Genomic DNA, 18591 nt, shown 5'->3' with positions numbered 1-18591 from the left:
ACATCTACATCATGCTGAAGCACTCTGAAATGCTTCTGGAAAAGGACAGATTAAATTAATAATGTCCCTTTTCTGGGAAGCTTCCAGATGGTCCAGCCCTCCCTTCAAAATCTCTAGATTTTGAATATTATTAAAGAGAGCATCAGAAGACACCTGACCAACTAAGTCCTCAAAGTTATCCTCTGGAGGTTCTACCACCATAGACACAGGCTCATATACAATAGCTAAAGGACTTTACCACCTGAAATATAAGATTTTTAATCTATTAATATGAAAGACCGGCACTTTTGTTTGGTCCCGGGGGCTTCAGTTTCATAATTCACCTCAGACAATTTTTCTCAAAACCTTCCAGGGCCCCTTATACCTGGTTTGAGGAAATTGTCGAGTCTGTACTCAATACCAATACCAATTCCCCAGGCTCAAAACGACCGCAACCTTGGTTTTCCTATCAAAATTTTGATTTTCATGACTGCTTGGGAGGAAGCCAATTTAATTTTCTCTAGCAAATTTCCATGCACTAGCTAATTTCTTCTGTAAAATTGTCTACAAATTCCACCATTCATTTCTCTTCTGACAGGATGCAGCAATTCGTGGAAAATTTCCAACGGACCCACGTACCCTGTGTCCAAAACACCTCTCCCTTGTTCATAGCAGTATTTCTTTAGAACTGATTTTTAAGTGTCCTGGTGGAATCTTTCCACCACCCACCCTGACTCTCTGGATGATAAGGTACGCTGGTAGTGTGCTGAATGGCCAGTTCAGCACACTTACCCCTAAATACCTTACTCGTAAAATTCGTCCCACGTCGGTCTGAATTTTACAAGGGAGTCCATATCTGGGAGAAAAATTCAATGAGCTTCTCAAATACTGCTCTGGAGGTAATCTTTTTTCATTGGGAATGCCTCAGGAAATCTAGAAGCCTGGCCATAAATCATCAGAATATGAGTAAACCCAGTCTTTGTTCTGGGCAAAGGCCGTACCACATCTTGAGTAGAAAAAATCACTTAGGACAAACGATCGTGTTATAACAAATATTTATTTGCAATACAGAAACTAACATCTGTAGATTCTAAATCATTTTGAGAAATTTATAACATGTAGTTTGGTTGTCAGTTGATGCTAGTTCACTTGGAGTAGTGACTGAGCTTCGGGTCAGCAAACCTAGAAGCATTGGCAGATGGTACTCCTGTCCCAAGCTTTCTACTCCACCTTGAGCCAGCCCTAAAAGATAGATAAATCTTTAACACCCAATTCAAATTGGAAAACCATTTTAATTTGTGTAGAATTGTTTTAAATGAAATATGAATATAATTTTTTTGACTACACTAAATTTTGTTTTCACAATATATAAAGGCAAATCAACAAATTAAATTCCCCTCCAAAACTAATCTCAATTTAATATTATTTCTTAAATTGCAAATCAAAAGCAAACAATTTTAATCATATTTTTGACCTAATTACAAATTAAATATATGTGATGAAGGCATCACTTAGAATATATGTTAAAAGGCCGAATTTCAATAAACAAGCAATTTATGGTCGACAATTGATAATTTTAATTAGAGTAGCCTATAAACAAACCTACTTTCACGAGCGAATTTTCAATTACTGTGTTTAAGGCTTTATTTATTTTTTGACTTGAGAATGATAAAAGTCACCAAGAAATGCCTACTATTGTGCCAATCAATACAATGACCCATTATAGTGACTTCATATATGGAAAAAAAAAAGAAATAGAGAATGGATATAATTCCATAGCCATCACTGAGGTCGCCTCCATTCATCAGACAAGGTGTAGAGTTAATTTAATTCTTCATGGTGTTAACACTTAATATTCATAGCACTGAACACAATGAGTCCCCATTGTTGTAGAGTCCTGAAAAAATGTCCAGCACTACGACGAAGAATATAAATCCATAAAATATCCAAAGGTAAGGTGAGGTGAGGGAGAGTAATCACTCCTTGACGGTTGGTGTTGGACTGCTTTTCCCTTCCAACCGTGACTTCGAGGTTCTTCATAGAGTTGTTTGTCTCGGAATATTCAGAAAATCAGGTAGTTAGTAGTTATCTTTAACTCCTCTTTACTTTGGTTTGCACAACGAAGGCTGAGGTCAGTTAATTAGCACAATTTTATTTACAGTGATTTAGGAAAAATAAAGCCTCAAACATTAATTGAACAAACCGGAATTAAATTAAAACAAACAAATTAAAGGAAACAAATTCAAAGAAATTATAAAGTAAACTATGGAGATAATTACCAATTCCAAGAATGTTCTCCATGTAAGGTAATTACCGATCATAAAGAAAATTTCTCAATCACCCAAAATAGCTATAAACTTTTTACAAAAGTTATAGGAATATATATTTAAATATATATTTTATACACATCTATTACCAATTCTACAAAAGGTTCCCCAATTGCAGGAATTGGATTTAAAGGTGCTTTAGGGATTACTTGATTGGGTTTTCCCATCACCTGACAAATCGTACAGTTACTAACAAATTGTTTTACTGATAATTTTAATCCTGGCCACCAAAAAAATTTTGCCAACCTCTTGAAAATCTTAGATACTCCAAGTGACCAGAATCATCATGTGACAACCTCAAAATCGACTCCCTAAATTGTGAGGGAACCACAATTTGTTCCACTCGAGAAATCTTGTTCAGATCATGTGTAGATGGGCAACTAACCCGGTATAACAAACCTTTTATTACACTAAACCTTGGTTTAGTTAAATCGGCTGTGTCACCCAACTCAAAATCAAACTCTTGTTTCTGAGCCTCAATAAACATTAAACGGCCCCAATCAGGTTGCATGATATTATCACTAATACTACTAGGGCTATCTACTGGCCCGGGCCTTTCTAACTCTACTTCTAAACTACTTAAATCTAAGTCATCATCGTTTATCAAATTAGCTGCCTTAGCAGATGCCCGGGTCATCACGGCCACTGGACAAGCATCCATAGTCAAAATAGGGAATAATTCCAGACCTTATGGTCCAACATGTCATTTCCCAAAAACCATCAATACCTGGGATTGGGAGACTCTCACAACAGCTAACTCAGTTACTTATTACCCAGGGAAGGATAACTCAACTCCTACCAATGGAGCTGAAACCACCGTGTTCGGGAACCCTCCCAGAACCACATAATTCCCTGAATATTTTACTAGACTATTTAATGATTCTTTTAATACTAAAGAGTGAGCAGACCCTGTGTCTCGCAAAAATTTCACTTCAAAATAGGGAATAATTCCAGACCCTTATGGTCCAACATGTCATTTCCCAAAATACCATCAATACCTGGGTTTGGGAGACTCTCCACAACAGCTAACTCAGTTTTACTTATTCTACCCAAGGGAAGGATAACTCAACTCTACCAATGGAGCTGAAAACCACCATGTTTGGGAACCCTCCAGAACCACATAATTCCTGAATATTTTACTAGACTATTTAATGATTCTTTTAATACTAAAGAGTGAGCAGACCCTGTGTCTCGCAAAAATTTCACTTCAAGGACTCCTGAATCGGTAACCAGTCTACCAGGCCAGATATATTTATCATAGAGTCATGCCTGTCTACTCCCAGATGGATTCACATTACCGCCATCACAACTAATCTCATTACCACTAACAACCACTGATGGATTCTCAACCTTGGGATTAGTAGGACTAAACTTATTTGAAATTAGAGATATAGGGTTGTGACCATTATTGTCACCATTTCTCTGGAGATACCTCCTTCTGGCATTACACTGAGCCTGATAATGCCCAGGCTTATTGCACCAAAAACAGGTCCCACTACCTCTATTCACATTACCAGACATTATCCTGTTTTTGGAAGACGAGTGTGCCCCCACTTGAGACTTTTCCCTGACCATTCTCATTCTTAGAATAAGTTGGAACACCTGAATGCTTTACCCTAGTATCTCCAACATTATTAGATTTCTTATTAAAATTATTTGGCCTAGCAGACTGGAAATTTATTACCTGGGACCCAAAATTACCGGACCCTGCTCGATGGGTCAAAACAAACTCATCGGCAATCTGAGCCGCCTTACTTAGACTGACCACTTTTACCTCTTCTAAGTATATCCTCGGTTCCTTACTGCAATACTTTTTAAATTCTTCCATAAGTATTAATTCCCTCAAGGAGGCGAAAGAGACCACCTGTTGGCTCTATAGCCAATCATCAAACTGCTCTTCCTTGAGCCTAGCAAATTCTACAAATGAAAGGGCAGCATGCATAGCAAAATTCCTAAATTTTAGGCGATAGGCCTCAGGGACAAGGTCATAGGCCTTGAGGACCAACGCCTTTACTTTATTATAATCATGGGCTACACCCTCCTCCAAAGAATTATACACCCGGATTGCCTTGCCCACCAGCCTACACCGAATTGAGATTGTCCACATCTCGGTGGGCCAAGACAACCTGGTAGCTACTCGTTCAAAAGCCTTAAAAAATTCAGGTACATTTCCCTCATCAAATACAGGGACCAACTTCAGAGCTGCCCCTATATTAAATTTATCAGGAGATGGTCCACAGGGAGTACTTATCCTATTAGGGGAACCTTGCAACCTAGCCAACTCCAAATTTATATTGGCCATCTCTAGCTCATGCCGCCTCACCCTCTCGTTCTCTTCAAATTCTAGCTTCATTAACTCGATCCTCTTGCATATTTAACTATATTCACTGTCTTCCTGGGACACTACAGGCTGTACGGAGGCTACATTCACAGGGACAGGGTTTTCTACTAAAAATGGGTTAGTGGACACATTAGCTTTAACTTGCAAATTAGCTTGCCCTTCAAAAATAGTTCCAGTACGAGGAGGATCTTCAAACAAAGAAAGGCCTGGATTCACACTCACATCCTCAGTCACACTGCCCTCTCACTCTGAGTCACTATTACCAACACTGTCAAAATCCCTAGCTAAATTCTCTCCTTCAGCCATACCCTGAGCTACCTTACTTTTTACAGCTAACAATAACTGGGCCCTAGTGTTCGCTGCCCTGAACGGAACACCTAACCAGCGAGCACAACTCACCAAATACTCTTTATTCAGAACAGGAACATGCCTAAGGCAATCTGCCGACCCCAAAAATTCAGCTGGATCAAAAATAAATTCTTCCACGATTCTAAAATTAGAGGGGGAGTAAGGCAATACACTAAGTAACAACAAATACTGGTAAATCCACAGAGCGCTGTTCCGCCAACCAAAACACTGAGTACACCTGAGTGCAATCCTGTCACGGTCGCCAAATTGTTACAACCTCCCAGGTTGCAATACAGGTTCTATTAGGTCTTTATATTCACTAGGATTGCAGTCAGTAAATATACCTCAGTATTAAGGAAAACAGAAACAGAAGCTTATGAAAACTTAACACTATTTATTATAAACTCGAAAGTGACTTAAATCAACTTTGTGAGATTAAATATACTTAATTGCATAGAAAAAAAATCAAGAGAACCAATACCTGGTTCTCGGGATCTCACAAGTAACCCTAAAGCTAATTCACTAAGCCCTAATCAAGAGAGAAAACATACTTAATGTATAACGAAGTGGATCCAAATAAGGCTAGCCAAAATAATCAATAACCTAATAATAATAAGGTAGAAGGAAGTAAGAGATGATGACAAGGAAAACCTTAATATTCCTACCTACAACACAAAGCTAAACAGTGTGGAACTCAGTCCACTAAATACTAATCAGAATCAAATGTGACAACATATATATTTAAACATACATATATATATACAGTGGTACCTCGAGATACGAAATTAATCCGTTCCGAGGCGGCCTTCGTATCATGAGTTTTTTGTATCTTGGAACACATTTTACATGTAAAATGGCTAATCCGTTCCAAGCCCTCCAAAAACACCCCATTAAATTTCATAATAAAGCTAAATTGACCTATAAACAATGAAATACTACAACAATTTGGACCATTCAATACCTAAATTAAGAATAAAAATGCAAATCTGTAAATAAAGTGTATATTAGTGTACAAGAAATATATTACTGAAACGTAAAATGTGGAAGCTTACCTTTCGAGTAGGCTATCTCTGAAAGTGTGGCAGAGGAGGAGGAGGACAAACGGCAGATACGTACACTTAACTTTACGAAACTCATATAAAAATGTCAGAAAAACAAACTAAACTTTACACATTAACAAAACTGTAAACACTTAACTTTACGAAAAACTTAAAATAAAATTTATTTTGTCTTTTTGATTTTTACATTTCTTTTTACTTTTTTATACTTTACGTAATTTCAGTTTCTTCACCACCGAATGGATGCCAGTCCATTTACGGAATTTTTCTAACCACCCATGAGAAGCCTTGAACTCTGGGGTTGCCGTTGATGTCCCCTCTCCGCCGTCGTCTTCGGTCGGTTGGGCAATCAAATCGCCGAAAATAGCGCTGGCCTTCTGGCAGATTGCCGTCTCGGTTATCGTATCGCCATCGATTTCTTTGTCCTCAATCCATACAAGAAGCAGCCTTTCCATTTCATTATGCACATGGCTCCTCTTGTTGGACAAAATAGTCACGCCCTTGGAAGATGTAGCTGCTTTGATGGCTTCCTTCTGCTTAAGGATGGTGCCTATCGTCGACAGATTTTGGCCGTATTCCTTAGCGATCACACTCAACCGCAAGCCAGCTTCATACTTTTTTATTATCTCCATTTTTGTCTCATAGAAAGCATTCTCTTCTTTCTGTGAACTTCAGCAACTTTTCTTGGGACACCATGACTTTATGTACTGTACGTAATTAAGTTACGTATGTAGTACGTATACTAATTAGGTTCTCACAACACGATAAAGTAGCACAACACGATAATATGTACTGCATCAAAATCACTAACGAATTTACGTTACTAAACGAAATCGTTGGACCGAACGAATGCCAATTGCGTACGGTAAAGTTTCGGGTGCAGAGTGGCCGAGCTAAGGCACGCCAACACGTACGTATAGAAGATGCATGATGGGAGGGATGCTGTCCAATTAGAGAGAAGGATCTCATGGCTTGGCTAGCATCAGGAACAATAGGAGAGCAGGAGGATGGTGGCGAGTCTACTGTAACTTAAGATGGCGGCATGCGGCGCGAGTTTCAAAATTGTTATGGGGCAAATCTCGGACTTTCAGACACCTTGTCGTATCTTGAAAACTTTCGTATGTAGAGCAGTAAAATTTTTTGTGTTAGCTTTCGTATCTCGAGTTTTTCGTAAGTTGAGCCTTTCGTATCTCGAGGTACTAAGTATATATAAGTCTATCACATTGCCGTGATTCATACACGTACATATATTGAACTACAAATGTCCTTTAATATCTAATTTGCTCTACCTCGGAATTAATATATTTTCATATAGTATATGTTTGACCGAGGGGGTATTTATTAAGCGATAATATAGAATTGGCGATCGACAGGCGCGAACCATTGACCTCTCAATTCCAGGACTGGCAGTGAAGCCCCAAACAACCCCCGCCATCGCAAGAGATATAAGTATATGCCGCCCTCCCACCTCATATACCTGCCGCGCACAGGTATTTTTTTGTTTTGGAGACTGCATAGAGCCCATCTTGTTCTCGGTTGTGTGGTAGTGCTTTTGCCCGCACGTAGTCTTATATAAGTATCACATTACCGTGATTCATATACATATATCGAACTACAAATGTCCTTTAATATCTAATTCGCTCTACCTCAGAATTAATATATTTTAATATATGTTTAACTTAGGGGGGAATTTATTAAGCGATAATCGAATTGGCGATCGCGGGCGCGAACCATCGACCGTCAATTCAGGACTGGCAGTGAAGCCCCAGACCAACCCGCCACCGCAAGAGATATAAGTATATGCCGCTTCCCATCTCATATACCTGCCACGCACAGTATTTTTTTGTTTTGGAGACTGCATACAGCCCATCTCGTTCTCGTTCCGTGGTAGTGCTTTTGCCCGCTCGTAGTCATTATATAAGTCTATCACATTACCTGATTTCATATATATATCGACCTACAAATGTCCTTTAATATCTAATTCGCTCTACCTCAGAATTAATATATTTTCATATATGTTTAACCGAGGGGGGAATTTATTAAGCGATAATAGAATTGGCGATCGACAGGCGCGAACCATCAACCTCTCAATTCCAGGACTGGCAGTGAAGCCCCAGACCAACCCGCAACAGCAAGAGTTATAAGTATATGCTGCCTCCACCTCATATTTTTTTTGTTTTGGAGACTCCATACAGCCCATCCCGTTCTCGGTTGCGTGGTAGTGCTTTTGCCCGCAAGTATTCATTATATAAGTCTATCACATTACCGTGATTCATATACATATATCGAACTACAAATGTCCTTTAATACATTAATTCGCTCTAACGTTGGAATTAATATATTTTCATATATGTTTTAAAACCGAGGGGGAATTTATTAAGCGATAATAGAATTGGCAATCGACAGGCGCGAACCATCGACCTCTCAATTCCAGGACTGGCAGGGAACCCCCAGACCACCCTGCCATGCAGTCTCAAAAAAAAAATACCTGTGCACGGCAGGTATATGAGGTGGGAGGCGGCATATACTTATATCCCTTGCGGTGGCGGGGTGGTCTGGGGCTTCACTGCCAGTCCTGGAATTGAGAGGTCGATGGTTCGCCCTGTCGATCGCAAATTTCTATTATCGCTTAATAAATTCCCCCTCGGTTAAACATATATGAAATATATTAATTCCGAGGTAGAGCGAATTAGATATTAAAGGATATTTGTAGTTTGATATATGTATATGAATCATGGTAATGTGATAGACTATATAATGACTACGTGCGGGCAAAAACACTACCACGCAACCGAGAATGAGATGGGCTGTATGCAGTCTCCAAAACAAAAATATACCTGTGCGCGGCAGGTATATGAGGTGGGAGGCGGCATATACTTATATGCTGGGCGGTGGCGTGGCGGTCTGGTGCTTCACTGGCAGTCCTAGAATTGAGAAGTCGATGGTTCGCGCTGTCAATCGCCAATTCTATTATCGCTTAATAAATTCCCCCTCGGTTAAACATATATGAAAATGTATTAATTCAAGGTAGAGCGAATTAGATATTAACCTCTTCATTACCGGAAGTTTGTTTGGAGGTAGGTGGGTACCACCATTGAAGTCTACTATACCGCACCGGGTGCATAAAGGTGGTACGCATAGTACCACCAAAACAAACTCCTCTTTTCAGATAGGGACTTCCAATCATTCTGTAATTTCGGTTTGAAGAGTTTTGGAGCAAAATAACCAGGTATGACACGATGCCAGACGTATGATGAACCCAAAAAATAGTATTATTACTGCTTATAGTAGTGTGTAGGTGACAGATGAACTGCGTCTCAACAAAAAATCACAAACCGCACAAGCGTAAACATGTAACTAACTTCTACCCAAGTAAAAAACCAGTTGTATCATCATTTACTGTATTTATTTATTTATTATTTCACTTATTACATTTTAAAAATAAAAGATATGAACACCAGATAAATGAGGTAGAGAAAATAAAGCCTATAGTAACTTTATATATAAAAAACCAAACCAGAGAAAAAGCAAAAAGCGATTTTTTTCTGAGGACAAGAAACTTGAAAAATTATTTTGTTTAGAATACCCCTAATGCCCCTAAAGTTGTTTTCTGTGATGAAACTAATCTTAGAAAACGTAGAAAATGACATCGCCCAATTTTTTGAAAGATATACTATAAAATTTGCGATTTCCATATTTATTGGCGGGGCTTTCGCTTTAGTTTTTGCTCTTTTTTTTTGTTATTACGTGCTTATTTACTGTTCTATTTTGATAATACTTTATGTGCATGTTCCAGGTGCAATATACCAACATTCTGTAAGACCGAACTTTCTATCAAGACCGTAGTTTTTTCACCGACCACCAGTGTCCCTTGTACAAGGGACTGAGTTTCACTTTTTTTTTTCATAAAATCATTTATTTTCCCTGTAGGATGATAAAAACTACAGAGAATATGCGTTATTATAGTGCTAATAATACCTGATAATTTCATTAGCCTGTCTTGATTAGTGTATTTTTGGCAAATATTTACGATGGGCAGCCCCTCCAAACTCGAGTCACTACCGAGAGATTCAGTTCGCAGCGAACACAATGTTTACATTCTGCTCACCCACCCGGTAAAGAAGGGGTTAAAGGACGTTTGTAGTTCGATATGGTGTATGAATCATGGTAATGTGTAGACTTAATAATGTACTACTTGCAGGCAAAAGCACTACCATGCAACAAGAAACGAGATGGGCTGTATGCAGTCTCCAAAACAAAAAAATGCCTGTGCGCGGCAGGTATATGAGGTGAAAGGAAGCATATACTTATATCTCTTGCGGTGGCGGGGTGGTCTGGGGCTCACTGCCAGTCCTGAATTGAGAGGTTGATGGTTCGCGCCTGTCGATCGCCAATTCTATTATCGCTTAATAAATTCCCTCGGTTAAACATATCTTGAAAATATATTAAATTTCCGAGGATATATATATATATATATATTATATATATATATATATATATATATGATATATATATATATATATATATATATATATATATATATATATATATATATATATATATATATACATACGCTGTATATTATATATTTATAAAATAGATTGACAGAAGTATACAATTTCACCTTAAGTGAAGTACCAGAAGGGAAGTAGAATCCAGGGCCGTGATCAGTCCATCAAACAGCTAACGGAAGGGCAAATACTTTATGCCAGGTACTGAAGGGCAAGCATTGTCCCGATACAAGAGGAACGATAATACTCTTACCTGCGGCAGCCTCCTACTTGTCACCTAACGGAGTCAAGTAGCTCTCACTCCTGTATAGCAGCGGGACGAGGATGACACGGCAAGTGAATCCAAATCCAATGCCAGGAAATAACGACAGCACGATCCCGTAAAAATCCTCCGACGGGCGGGAAAAAAGGGGCAGAAACAGCGGTCGCAGATGACTCAGCCTCTGCAGAGCTCCCCACAGCAGCGTGAAGGTCGCAGGTGACAACAACACTTGCGGAGAACAGCCGTGATCCGAAGACACACACGCACAAGAGACGTATATTTGCGTCTGCCAAAATCTGTGTGGGAAATATCCAAATGCGTGGTCCGAAAGGTACAGGTTCTAAGTCATCCTCCAAATAAACCAAAATGTAATGCTGCGACTGGAAACAGTCCTGGTGAGAGCTTGTCAAAACCCGAACTGCCGTTGACCGGTCCACCATGTCCACTCATCACCTTCCCAGTGTTTGTAAACACTCAAAGCAAAAGAATAACGATCGTTAAAACGATAGTTCACTAATACACAAAGGAGGAGGAGGAGGCGCAAAACACTGACAAATAATCGTAAAGCCACTTAACTTATGGTAACACAAGAGTAAACATACTCAGCAAAAAATTTAACTTAAAAGTAAACAAGGCTGATTTAAATCAACAAAAGAAATAATAATAGTTTTACGTTAACCTAATAGGAAGCAATAATTTTACTATAAATGTGTTTGCTAATGAGCTGTAATTTATTAAAAAATGCTATTTTTTTACAGAGTGCAATTTTCAGATTTTCCAACCTACTTATATTGATGTTTTGCATCGCAGCTAAGTTATGAACAAATATAGAAAAAAATTAAAGACACCAGTAGAAAGCTGAGTAAACTTTTTATAAAATGCATAAAAAAAGATATATGTACTGTTAGAATAAAATTGAGCAGTTGTCGTGTGATTATTATTTTTTTTTACTACGAAAAATTTACTGAAACGATTATTATTTAGAAACATTGATTTTTTTTACATCGTATTCACAACAGTATAGCAAAATCACTTGCTTACATATAAAAACACTAAACAAAAATCAAATTTACAGTACTTACAAACGCCAAAAAATCATCGGGAGAGTAAAAAAAAGTTGGACCGCTTATAGCACTTTTATACTCTATGGAACTTCGAGTTGAACTGACGCACTTGACACTTAGCTGCGCATGCGCATTAGCTAGCGTTGTTGGGTTTTCATTTTCTTTGAAATTCATCATCTGTCAACCCAATGGTGTCAACTACGTTTTCTATGATTGACGTGTTTTTTTTTGTGAATTTTTCCGAAAATAACTTACATGAGACGTGCCCAGCACGTCATCTGTGCACTTACAGAAAAAAATTTGTGCACTTACAGAAAAAAATTTACTGACGTGTACGCATCATTAGATCAAGAGAGGGTTAATTGATAACCAGTTTTGCAGTAGTATGACATGTTTAACTGATTCATTGAATGAAGATTATCGTTGAGGCTGAGACACCACTTAACCCTCTCGTGATCTGATGACACGTAGCGCATCAATAGATTTTTTTTCCATAAGTGCACAGATGACACACACAAAATTAATAGAGGGGTGGCTAGAGGTTGGCAGTACAGGCGGCCCGCGGTTAACGGCGCAATCGCTCAGCGGCGAATTGGTTTTACGGCTGTCGTCAAAAATATTAATTTAAAAAAATAAGACATTTTAAGGTATTTTTACGGTACAATTTTCAGTTAACAGCGCTGTTGTCTAACGAGTTCATACATATGTAGAAATGCCGTTCAGACCATAAAGGTTATGCATATTATATTTACAAATTGTATGGAGAGTTATTACATAGGTATTAGGGTAAAATATATGCCTCTGACGCTGTTCTATGCCGAAATTATCGAGTTACATAAGTGCAAATTTAGCTATGTATGTGTCAATTTATAAATGTTCATGCTTTTATGTTTAAAATGTGTATGAAAATATATTACGTAAAGGGTATTTTTATTTCTGCACAGAAATATGATACGAAGGCAGCTTTTGAAACTGCCCTTCACGTTATCAAATGCGATGTTTTATCATTTTCTTTCTTGTGAGCCGCCGCATGCCGCTCTTTCAAAAATATAGAGTTAAAAAAAAGTGCAATTTATCGATCGATGTGTCGATTTTATTAAATGTTCATGCTTTTATGTTTAAAATGTGTATGAAAATGTATTACGTATAGGGTATTTTTATTTCTGTGCAGAAATATGATACTAAGGCAGCTTTTGAAACTGCCCTTCACGTTATCAATACGATGTTTTTTCATGTTCATTCTTGTAAGCCGCCGTGTGCTGCTCTTCCGAAAGTATCGAGTTAAAAAGAGTGCAAATTTAGCGATCGATGTTCGTTCTTGTCCGCCACTGTTCCGAAAAATGCATGGTGTTATTTTATTAATTATGCATCTTTTCCATAAATCCTTTAAAAAGTTATAATTACTTCACTGTATCCAATAATATTGTATGTATTCTCATATTATTGTATTATGAAATACTACGGCAAATCTAAGCCAGTATTCCGCAGAGTGGCCAATGCTGTGGTTTGAAATCAGCTGATGGTGAATACGAGTTTGTTTCGCCATAATGCAATTCTGAGCAAATTCTCTTTCTTCTAGTTAGCATAAACGAATATCTTGATAACTGACTTATATGAGACAAGGTTATTTTTCCTTATACAGCGTGTTTTTAGGTGGAAATATGAATTGAATACGTCTCGTTGTGAATCTGAACTACTTTTTTTTTCGTTAACTGATACGTTGGTGGCATGTTTATTGCGTAAAAAAAATTATGTGATTCCGTTCGCAATTCTCCTTTATGTCATCGTAATACGAACTTTACATTATTTATCTTATATCGGCGTGAAACCAACAGTAAAATGTGTTCTTTCAAGCACAGTAGTTTTGATTACAATGATTTTATCTCAATTTTTATCTACGGTTGTGTTTGATGTCATACATTAACTGGAGTTTTATCCTTGTTGCCAATGTACGATAATAGCCATTAGCAGCTTGAACAGTTTTCTCAGCTTCAGTTATAACTAGGTTTATATTTAACAGTATATTTCCCGATTGATCTATGCTCTATATTGATCTTTGATCTATAATGAATAAAGTTATTACATTAAGATATGTCAGTTCTATTCTATACATAACGCCATTTATAACAACTACGGTAATAGTGTGCTGTAGTACGATGATTGAAATACAAGCCAAACGGATGTTATTCAATTCGGTTGTACTTAGAAAAAAAAATCGTTTCTCGTTCAGTCATTCATGGCTGTACACGTTCACGCAACGAGTATAACGTTAGAACCATACTTTCATCATTCTCTTTTGCTGTTGTTGAACTTATGTAACTAGAAGATGGATAAAGTTAGGCTATTGTAATTTGGTCTCTCATAAAATCGGACTATCTTAAGACGAATTATCAACTTGAACACTACAGCTACCTGTACACTGTATAAACTTTATTATATCTTTACATACTCTAGACACCCAAAGGATTAAAGCTAGGCTTTTTTCACTCTACAGTATTTATAATGCTATAATGTATTGTACAGTACTACTGTACAGTAGATTCTATAGTACTATACTGCATAAATATAATTTTACTTATTGCGCCATTGTGGGATTACGGCGCCTTTGACTGGTCTAGAGTTTCGAAAGAAGGTGTGCAGCGGCCGTAGGCTTTAAAATCGCTTAGCGTCAAAAATCACTTAGCGTCAGCGGCCAGGAACGGAACCCCTGCCGCTAACCGAGGGCCGCCTGTATGTATTACGACCTCAGGTTTGTTAGCTATGAAAAACAAAAATTGATTCTAAAATTTGTCATTTGTTCATATGCGGAACAAACCTTCGGTCTTAACAATAGGATAGCCTTATACTTGGAGGGAGGTATAGACATCCTAAACCAGCTGGGAGTTAACCCACCTGACCACCCTCTAGAACGAGAGTTCTAAAGGAGGTAGACAAATTCCCGTGAGAATATAGATAAACCAATATCTACAACTCAATCGTCTGGGTTACAATACTATGATATATGAGCAGATTCATTGCATTTAAGGGACTAAAGAAAATTCTGACTGTTCAATAAGAAACCATATGATCACAGAGGTCTGTTATTACTCCAGACCTTCCTTTGCCAGAAGGTGGAGTACGTATATGCTACTGAATAGAGGGTTTTGATATTCGTAAATACATTCAACCAACAGACTATCAGTATGGCTACTGAACTAACCTGTATCAGACCAGTCCAGCATGTGATGCGTCTATTCCTCAACCTGCCCGAAGGAAGGAGAACAGAAATAAGAGAAATAAAGAGACCAGCCCACTCACTCATTCTCTCTTTCACACAATCACCATAGGTAAGATACAAACTGTCTGGTCAAGGACAAGGATGAGATAAACCACTTGTTGGGAAGCCACCAAAGGACCTAGGGAAAGTGTCCATCGACCTGTGGGCAACATCTCAAATAAAAGGAGGTGAACATGGATTGTTGTAACCAAGTCCCAGTGTTCAAAACTCTACGAACAGCAAAATTTTTCTTGAAAGCCAGAGAGGAACTTATACCCCTGACGTCAGGCGCTCTAGCCTGCACAGACTCAGTGACAGAACCATCAAGAGACGAATAAGCCTTCTTGATTGCCTCATGAATCCAGAAAGAAATGGTATTCTTGGAAACCTCTTTGTCTGCTCGTCCCGTACTAACAGAAAGCCTACGACACCCCGGCCTGAGGTGTCGAGTCCTTTTGAGATAGCAACATAAGATTCTCACAGGACACAAGAGCTCTTGTGGATCATTATCTACAAAGTCATTCAAAGATGGTATGGAAAAGGAGGCAAATCTGTCGTCATGTACCGAGGGATTCTGGGTCTTGGCCACTAATTTCGGGACAAATTCGAAGGTCATCAACCCCCAACCCCTGGTATGTTTCACATCATAACTAAGGCCATGAAGCTCTCCTGCTGTCTTACCCTCTTCGAGGAAGCCAAAGCTAAAAGGAAAACTGTCTTCAGCGTTAAGTTTCTGTCCAAGGAATGCCGTAAGGAGCTCTAGTGAAACTCTTAAGGACAAGTGAAATGTCCCTTGCGGGAGGCTTAAGTTCCCTTGGAGAATAGGTCTGCTCGGAACCTTTGAACAATAAAGAGATCTCCCAGGATGAGGATATATCTACACCTCTCAGGAGTAACACCAAGGCTAAAGCTGCTCTGTAGCCCCAGATAGCAGAAATAGAAAGACATTTCTCATCTCTGAGAAAGACCAAAAAATCTGCTATGCACTGAATAGAGGTTTTGAGTGGAAACCCCATCAACGACACCAATCACAGTATATTGCCCATTTCCCTTAGTAGACTACAACCGAGGACTTCCTAAGATGGCTGGACATGTGCTTTGCTGTCTCCTGAGAAAACCCTCTTGCCTGGAGGAGATACTTGATAGCCTCCATCCATGAAGAGACAGGGATTCTACTGAGTGGTGGAATCTTTCGACGTGATGTTGGCCAAGTAATTGCCACCTTGGTGGAATTTTTCTCAGAACCTCTGACAACAGAAATAGAAGATCTGCAAACCATTCTGCCTGTGGCCACAGAGAGGAGCCACTAATGTCATCTTGAAGTTTCGAGCTCTCATCACTGTGTTCAGCACTTGACGGATCAGGCAAAACGGGGGAAATGTGTACACCTCTATGTTGTCCCAAGGATGTTGAAAGGCATCCTCTGCTAGTGCTAGGGGATTCGGAATCACCAAGCAATAGACCTCTAGCTTCTTGTTGTAGCGGGTTGCACAGAGGTCTAACATAGACCTCCCCCCACACCTGAAAAAACCTGTCCACCACAACCTGATGTAGAGACCACTCCATGCCTAGAATTTGGTTCTGACGGCTCAACTTGTCTGCGACCACATTCTTTTTGCCTGACAAAACGTCAGCATAAGTAGGTTGGAAAATCTGAAAATTGCATTCCGTAAGAAATTAGTTTTTTTTAAATCAATTACAGCTCATTAGCAAACACATTTATAGCAAAATTATTGCTTCCACATGAAAGATCAAACATTTCTACACAATTTAGGGATAACACAAACTCTCCATACCTAATTATTATATTTTTCATGATTATTTCCAAAAATATCTACGATTTTCTTTAAAATTTCATATTCATCACATCGTTTTTATTATTTCTAAGCCTCGTAAAGATGTTCTGATTGCTTTAGAAGATAATTCAGTCATTTGCCAATATAATAGCTTTTGCACATAGGCCCCTCTGACATAGGTGCCTCAAATGTTCTTCAGTAAAAGCTAAACTATACTTTGATCTTTAGGTTATTTAGTTTATTGAAGAACTTTTATTGTGTTTCAGTATACGTCCTTTAAGTGGTTACGAAGAGAAGAAATTAGTGAGAGAACTCAAACGACTTCAAGAAGCTGCACCACTTCCAGCAAAATTGCACAGATTGCTTCGTAAGCTAATAGTAAGGCAAGTATCTTAATTATATTTATATCATAACTTTTTAAACTGAATTTTTAAAGCTCTCAAAATATGTTGATAGTATTATATATTAACCCTTGCTTCTTGTAAAGGAAAATTACTGTACACCAAATGAAGTTAGGCTGAGCAACCTATATTTTGATGAAATAGTGATACACTGTATACTGTATTGTCTAGTACCAAAACAAGTACAGTGATATAAATAATTAAACATGTAAACGAAGATTTATCAAGGGACTGCTGTGCATCTTTTAAGATAATTTTTATAACTAAGTTAATGATTTATCTTGAACATGTGACAGTAGCCCCTGTAATATGCAAAGATTACATGTATCCTGAAGCCATTAATAATTTTCAGCTATATTTTTTGCTGAATTATTGTTACCCTACCCTGCAAGCTTATTATTTGCTACCTCATATATATCTGTGAGTAATTAACCCTTTCACCACAAAAATCTCTCCCTTCACCGCTATGGGACGTACCGAATGTCCAGAGACATATACAGTTAAATCAAAATTCGCCATAAATCACTAATAGCACCTCGAGGTTCCCTCGCTGAGACAGCACAAACAAAGCCTTGCCATGCTTGCTGAGTGGCCCCAAGCCCTCTCACACCAAAAATCTTTCCTACAATCATCAGTTACTTTTTACACTTCGAAATCGCTGTGTCACCCAGTGATATCTTGGTACATTTGCGCTTCTAGCTCTGTTATTTGTGTATTGATTTTGCTGAAATATTCAGAATTTGTTAATGAAAGATTGTTCTTTATTTCAGTAATTTCAAATTGCCAAAAGGACTCATGGAAAAGGTTCCAAAGGGCAAAGTTGTGCATAGTTTGAACTTTCCATCACCCACAACCTCACACCATGTTGACCCCTCTCTCCCAAAAAAATACACAAAAGACACCAACTTTGTTGTTTCAAAGTTTATTGGATAAATATTCAAGGATAAAGAATCTTAACCCTCATAAATTACAAGCAGTTTGTGACACCATAACTGAAGATGGTAGTGATGAAAGTGATAGTGAGGTGGGGTTGTCTGGAGATGAGGGAAGTAGTGGTGATGGGAAAAGTGATAGTGACAGGCACAAGTGGTGTCGCTACTACAGATGGTGATGGTGATAGTGATATAACAATTGAGGATAGTGATGATGATTATCAGCCCTCGGAAGTTGATGAAGTGAATGATTTTGAGGGTTATGAAGACGTTACTCAAGCTCAGATGGAAATAGAAGATGAGAGCTCTCCCTCTA

General features: G+C 38.3%; 1 long non-coding RNA gene and 1 pseudogene across 1 annotated transcript in view; one reads left to right on the top strand and one right to left on the bottom strand.

The window, feature by feature from the left end:
• The window catches only part of LOC135206912 (uncharacterized), a 377133-nt gene that overhangs the window by 194843 nt on the left and 163699 nt on the right, over positions 1 to 18591 (bottom strand). The window lies entirely within an intron of this gene.
• LOC135206909 (cysteine-rich protein 2-binding protein-like) overlaps positions 1 to 18591 on the top strand; it is a 147321-nt pseudogene that overhangs the window by 51006 nt on the left and 77724 nt on the right.

This window comes from Macrobrachium nipponense, chromosome 31 (genome assembly GCF_015104395.2).
Source record: "Macrobrachium nipponense isolate FS-2020 chromosome 31, ASM1510439v2, whole genome shotgun sequence".
Taxonomy (NCBI): domain Eukaryota; kingdom Metazoa; phylum Arthropoda; class Malacostraca; order Decapoda; family Palaemonidae; genus Macrobrachium; species Macrobrachium nipponense.
This window is presented reverse-complemented; position numbering and strand designations above follow the sequence as displayed.